The sequence below is a fragment of the Sinocyclocheilus anshuiensis genome, unplaced genomic scaffold, assembly GCF_001515605.1.
Source record: "Sinocyclocheilus anshuiensis isolate Anshui unplaced genomic scaffold, SAMN03320099.WGS_v1.1 scaffold552, whole genome shotgun sequence".
In the NCBI taxonomy this organism is placed as follows: domain Eukaryota; kingdom Metazoa; phylum Chordata; class Actinopteri; order Cypriniformes; family Cyprinidae; genus Sinocyclocheilus; species Sinocyclocheilus anshuiensis.
The window spans coordinates 1,047,686-1,055,331 of record NW_015554362.1 but is presented as its reverse complement, the minus strand read 5'-3'; the positions used below and the strand labels follow the sequence as shown (position 1 = coordinate 1,055,331).

The 7,646-nt window shown below is 36.2% G+C and overlaps 1 protein-coding gene across 1 annotated transcript in view; it reads left to right on the top strand.

Annotated features, from left to right (window-relative positions):
- The window catches only part of LOC107671459 (CUB and sushi domain-containing protein 3-like), a 292,685-nt gene that overhangs the window by 68,852 nt on the left and 216,187 nt on the right, over nucleotides 1-7,646 (top strand). The gene's annotated exons all lie outside the window — the stretch shown is intronic.

Below are 7,646 nucleotides of genomic sequence, written 5' to 3'. Positions count from 1 at the left end.
ATTTATAAGCCTTTTGAAATATGGGGACACTCAAAATGTCCTCATAAATCACCTTCTCGTTGTAATACCTATGTCATACCCATGTCATTATACAAATTTGTGTCCTCATAAATCACAAAAATGCGCGCACAAACACACACAAACACACACACACACACACACACACAGCATTTTTTCTTAAATATATATATGTATATTATTTACTTATGCTGATAATTCATTGTGCAAAACACAGTATGTACAAACCATGTTTATCATCATCATTGATTTTTTTTTTTTACACCTTTCATAGTTTTATAAGTTGTTTTTGACGACGAGGGCATGTCACACAATTTGTGCTTGCTGCCACTGGTATCATTTGACTAACATCTACAAAGTTACAGGTGATTTATAAACTGGCAAAATAGCCAGTTTGATTGGATGCGCAGCCTTCGAGATTGTCAACAAAAGATGTGGGAAGCGTTTTGTTTTCCTTTTTAAAAGTCTGTCTGTTTTGTTATCCTAACTATACATGATTATATGCTTAGTTGCATTACATTATTTACATTTATCATTGTTTTTCCGTGCTGTCTGCAACAACCCACTAGTTGGTAACCACAGATTCCAGCTCAAATCGATATTTCATATACATTTTTTCTTTATAAATAGCTGCATAATTACTGTACCTTCATCCCTTTGTGTTTTTTTTTCCTTCCCACACAGTGGTTCAGATTGTTTCCAGTCCATTCAGAATTAATGTACGCATTGATAAGTTCATAGGATTCAACATCTTAATTTCAAATTGTAGAAATGATTTTCAGTATGACAATTGTTGGGCTGGAAATGTGCGATTTATGTGTTAGATTGTCCAAAGAAACTACTCAGAAGGTGCTAAAACTTCCATCAAACCTCTGAAATTACTGTGTGAGCTTGTGAGAATCTGAAATAATATTACATGCCTTTAACTTGATTCAATGCAGCCTGCATGACTCTGCAAATCGAAAGATTTCAGTCTTGGCACAGGAAAACAGAGCATACTGAACGAGTCCTCAGCGTTAAACTCAACCGCTGATGCTGAAATGACAATCAGACACTGTGAGTGCATGTTAAGAGCGCAGGGAACATGATTGTGTGAGCAGTATCCTGGCGTGGTGGTGATGACCTTGCTTGTAGGTTGCTTCATTGATTCGCTTAAGTCATTTCTATAAGCAACATGACAAATGAAGCCAAGTTTTGTTAGAGCAGAATGAACTTCTCCCCTCTAATATTGTTCAAGCCAAACAAACAAATCAATATTTTTGTTGGAATGACCTTTATGTAGTTCTACCATACTTTCTGTGTATGCTGGAAAGGGCAAAAACAACAATCTCGTAAGTTACAAATCACTCATAGAAAGGGGCGTACAAAAGCCATTCCTCTCGCTCTCCAAAAGAATGAGCGTTCTTTGTTTGGAAAAGTATATTACATTTCTTTTTGTCTTAGATGGAACATGCTACAGGACTTAAATGAGACACCTGGGGTCACGTTTTGCAAGCATAACATGACTGTTTCTGGGTCGGTATTGTGTTTGTACTCATGCCGCGTCAGATTCTGAGCTCAGATCAGACGATATTTAAACCGCAAGGTCAACACTCGAGCATATTTTGGGAATATGAATCAGATGTGTCTGCGTTTCTCCGTATTGTGATGCTGAAAATATTTTATTCTTAGATGAAGACAAATGGCGTGTTCTTGTTAGGGTTTTGCATCATTTAAAGCGAGTGGTTTTCCTCTTTTCCCCACACAGGCCGCTCAGAGAGACACGACCAAATGAAGTCTTTTGTATCCATTCGCTCCTCAGAGATTTTACACGCTCGCTGTGACTACTGCAGCTGCCCACTGCATACAAGATTTGTCCCACTTCCCTGCGCCACACTGCCTGGAAATAAAGGAATAAACACCACACACTCACACACACACTCACTCACTCACTCACTCACTCACACTCAGGCAGATTATGTTGCATGGTGGGAGAAGGTTAAAAGCAGACAGCTGCATGGACTGTCATCATAATTTTGCAATGGTTCTTTTGTGATAATATTATCTTTTTATCGTTGCTCGGATCAGAAACGTCCAGAATCAGTTATTTCTGTTATTTTAGGGGCTTAAAAATTAGCTTTACGCTTGTTCTGTACCATCAGTAGAGATTAAAGTTTTGCTATTTGAGCACATCTATCTATCTATCTATCTATCCATCCATCCATCCATCCATCGTTCCATCCATCGTTCCATCCATCCATCCATCTATCTATCGTTCCATCCATCCATCTATCCATCTATCTATCTATCTATCGTTCCATCCAGCCATCCATCTATCGTTATATCTATCGTTCTATCGTTCTATCTATCGTTCTATAACAAACTGGATCTAACAAAATCTAAAAAATCTGTCTATCTGTCTGTCTATCATCCATCCATCAATCGTTCTACCAATCTATCCATCCATCGTTCTATCTATCTATCTATCCATCCATCCATCTATCTATCTATCCATCTATCCATCCATCTATCCATCCATCCATCTATCCATCTATCTATCTATCCATCCATCCATCCATCTATCATTCTATCTATCGTTCGTTCTATCGTTCTATAACAAACTGGATCTAACAAAATCTAAAAAATCTGTCTATCTGTCTGTCTATCATCCATCCATCCATCCATCCATCCATCCATCCATCCATCCATCCATCCATCCATCCATCGTTCGTTCTATCGTTCTATAACAAACTGGATCTAACAAAATCTAACAAACTGGATCTGTCTATCTGTCTGTCTATCATCCATCCATCGTTCTACTTATCTATCTATTGTTCTATCTAACAAACTGTATCTATCTATCTATCTATCTATCTATCTATCGTTCTATCGTTCTTTCGTTCTTTTGTTCTATCTATCGTTATATCCATCTATCCATAGTTCTGTCGTTCTATCATTCTATCGTTCCATCCATCCATCCGTCCGTCCGTCTGAAAATCCTTCAAAATAAGTGATTAAGCAAAAGAGTAAAGGAATTTTAAAGTGATAAACTTGAGTCAGATCACTTAGAAAAGTTCTAGCACACCTTAATGTGCCATTCATGTCTGTAGCACAATCAGTGCAGGACAAGTTACATGCCAAAGTGTAATATTTGTAAGGCATTTGCGAACATCACACAAATGAACGAGGGAATCTCCGCATTCCACCTGGAAACTAACATCTCTTCTCAACCATCTGAGAGCCGTAAAAGCTGAATCACGGTCAGCCAGGCGCCAATTGTCTCAAATGAGTTCCTGTCCAGCTCTGCTTATCTGTACAAGAAATCCATCCATCCATCCATCCATCCATCCATCCATCCATCCATCCATCCATCCATCGTTCGTTCTATCGTTCTATAACAAACTGGATCTAACAAAATCTAACAAACTGGATCTGTCTATCTGTCTGTCTATCATCCATCCATCGTTCTACTTATCTATCTATTGTTCTATCTAACAAACTGTATCTATCTATCTATCTATCTATCTATCTATCGTTCTATCGTTCTTTCGTTCTTTTGTTCTATCTATCGTTATATCCATCTATCCATAGTTCTGTCGTTCTATCATTCTATCGTTCCATCCATCCATCCGTCCGTCCGTCTGAAAATCCTTCAAAATAAGTGATTAAGCAAAAGAGTAAAGGAATTTTAAAGTGATAAACTTGAGTCAGATCACTTAGAAAAGTTCTAGCACACCTTAATGTGCCATTCATGTCTGTAGCACAATCAGTGCAGGACAAGTTACATGCCAAAGTGTAATATTTGTAAGGCATTTGCGAACATCACACAAATGAACGGTAGCTTATAACTTATCGAAACATGTATTAAACCCGTGGCCAGGGAGAATACAGATATTAAAATTGTTAATATACACGGATGCTAACGTCTCGCTGGACGAACTGTAGATAAGGTGTAAATTATCAAATTTGGAATCAGTTCTAATCAGGTTGACTTCGAATCTTCAGATCCGAGTCCTCTCAAAACCTGAATGAAATAATAATAATTAATTCCCTTACAAATGAGTAAATTTCTTACATATTTATAGGTAGGAGTTTGTTTAAATCCCTAACTCTTAAGTGTGACTGATATTAATAGAGATGCTTGACTTTGAACTGCCAACAATGCTGAATGAATATTGGGACGGATGCTTTAGAGCCTGTACTCCCTGAGATAAGCTATTTGGCTTGTGTGGCCTGAAATAACAGATGTATATTGCAAAATTTCTGCCCTAAAGGTGAGTTGCACAAGCACCTGAGAATTAGAACCAACAACAGTGTAACCCCCGGCAAAGGCCAGTTAACATTATTATTATGGAGAACATAATGTGCATTTCTCTATTAATAAAGTGTGAGCGCTTTTGACTGCTGGTCCAGTTCTGACTACAGCAATTAACTGCATCTGTCCTATTGTCTGCTGACCCGCTGCACAAACACTTACACAAAAATAAATAGTAATTGAAAATACACAAATAAATCAAAACACCAGTGGAATGCAGGAAATGGATACGCCTCTCTCTTACTCCTCCTCCCTGCTTGAGAGAGAGAATAAAGAGGTGAAGATATAGCAAGACTAACAAACTGGATTTGTACGATTTCAGTGCTGGGGTGTTGTGGGTGGCTGAGAAGGCATTGCTATGCGGTTGCTGGGGTGTTTTGCTGTGGTTGCTAGGGTATTTGGGTGATTATTTAGTGGTCAAAAGAGTCCACCACCAAATCTCTCTGATATCCTGGTCACTAGATATGACTCACTCCTCCTTCACTATTACTGAATGGAGTCTGATTGCAGCCAGACAATGAAATGATAGAACGATTGAAAGAAGACTAGAAAGAAAGAACTAATGAAAGAAAGAAAAAAGAATGAAAGAAACAACAATACATAGAACACACGATAGATAGAATGAATGACAGATAGATACATAGATAGATAGAACGACAGGAAGATAGATAGATAGACAGGCATACTTATTCATACATTAACTCATTGATATTTAGAGAAACTATTATTCCAAAAATGTCATATAAATTAGTTTTATTAAATGAAAATAAACTGAAATCCATACATGTATAGCTGTATTTCACAGAAACATGTTCAGGGCACATTTCACCGCAAAAAAACAACTTTTAGGTAAAAAATACACATTTAGGTAATATACTGTAGTACAACTATTTGTTTATCAAGGCAAAAAGTTCCGCCGCCGGAACTGTCGACCCCAGGAGGTTAAATACAGAATAATATAACGTGTAATTATTAAAATACAAGGGACTAATATTTTGTATATACAGTACACACACTGCCGTGAAAACAGTAAATAAATATTTATTTTATTTCAGTTATCAAAAAATATTTTTATTACATTTTCATCTTAGTTTGTGTTAAGGATAACAATGTAACAACAATTTGTTTTACTTAAATTTTTTTATGGTTCTTCTGTAATTCTGTGGTGCTAATTATTATTACACTATTTATTTTCAAGTAGCGTCAATATTTTGGTCAGCAAATTTTATAACTTCTTTAATTATGAAAGACAATTTCATTATGAAGGATGGAAACATTCTAGAACTTTCTGTAACATTCTCTAATATGCTGTAATATTCTAGTGATTTCTGGAACATTCCAGAACATTGTGGGACTCGTAATAAAAGACAAAAATCATCCAACATGCATGTACCATGTTATTTTTATGCATGAGTAATAACAGATTAGTTTGTATAAGTTGTCAACATTTTTTCATCAGCACTGTTAATGATACACAAAAAGTAATGTGATTCAGCATATAAAAATAAAAGCAAAACAAAACGTTCATAAAAATTTGCTCCACGGTGTAATAACGCTTATTTTGGGGGTGGGCTTTTAAGACTTGCTCTTGTAATTAACCACCTAACAACCTTCCAGACTTTAGCAACCACAAAAAAAGCAACCAACTGCAGCACCTTAGCATCATGGCAGTGAGTTTTAGAGTTGTGTTTGTGAAACCAGCAGATGATGTTGGGGTCATTTGTTAACGTCGCTGGTGCCAAAATTGAAGTGTGTCTCAAAATGTTTTATCGGTGTGCAGGGAACTCAAAGTCAATCTGGCGTCTTTCAGGTCAGATTCAGGGTTGGATCCAGGCTTTAACGTGGGTTGATGCCTTGATGTTTTACAAACGTATAAAAATCTCTCGTTTGCCCTTTTCAACATTACAGAACTGACAAGTGTTTGAGACTCAAGTATGAACTGTGTTTTTCTTCAAAAAGCGATTCCACTGTCGGATCTCACTTGAATAATTGCAGCGCCGGCTATGATTGACAGACAGCGAGGAAAGGCGTCATTCTGGAAAGTCTGTGAAGGCTGAAATGGCTTAGCCTTGAAATACTTTTGCTCTGTTTTACTATAGACTTTCACTGTCACAGCCGATTGACTGTTATGACGTTTAAAATGATGGTCGAGTCCTTGAGATGTTTGGAGTTGGTAAGAAACAATAGATCTAATGTTTGTGGCAAACAGCTAACGGCTGTTTATATGTCATTTGCATCTCAGTAAACAGCACAGTCATTTATAAAGGTCACATTTTATGGCATGTGAAGCTTCCAGTACTTCCTTCATTTAGCCTGCTTCAAATAGGGCCACTGTACCTTACAATAATATCATAAAAAAGAAGAAGAAGAAAAAACATTTATGCATTTGGCAGATCTTTTTCTCTAAAGTGGCTTAGATTGCATTCAAAGTATACAGTTTATCAGTTAATGCATTCCCTAGGATGTGAATCCATGACCTTGCAGTTGCTAATTCCATGCTAAATAATATTTTAATAAATTATGTATATTAAATAAAAATATCTATTTACTTACCTACCTAACTACCTACCTGTAATATTATTGGTATATTTTACTGATAGTAAATCAATACTTGAGGGAATTCAAGTTAACTTCTGTGTCCAGAGATGGTTTTGAGTGTGTAGGTGAATCTGTTTACTGTGGTACACATTGAGAGAGGTGTTGCATAAGAGGGCAGCACTTACAAAATATTCAGGTTTTTTTTCTTCCATTAAATCGGTTCCACTCAGCATGTATTTAGCAACTGTCAGTATTATTTTTCTCAAAAAAAAAAAATCTTTCATGGTTCAGCAATATTTTTGTCAGTTATGTTTTGCAAGTATCAACTTAAGCTCCAATGTTTCTCTTAAAATAGAATGGTTGACATTCAGTGGGAGTAAAATGCTATGAAATGAATGCGGATAGCAGCTCAGATCATTTGATTTTGTGTGAATTTGATGAGATGTTTAGGTGCATATTGAAATTTGAGCCATTTATCATTTTTCTTGAAGGCATTTCGCAATTCTGTTGAGCAGAATGAATAAAAGTGCTCAATTTAATTTACGTGCCTGAAAGTGACACTTTTCTAATTCTGTTTTTAAATTCAGTTGAAATATATGATGCAACTTGTGTCATTTTATTGATGATATGATATGTTATTAAATCACAAGCTTGGCAAACCATTTTGGAGATTTTTGACTTTCCATGTTGAAGTAGGAGCTGTATTGATTGTGAAGAGCAGCACAGGGTGTTATAAGAGAACTGATTTAATTTGAAAAAAAAAAAAAAAAATATATATATATATATATGTGTGTGT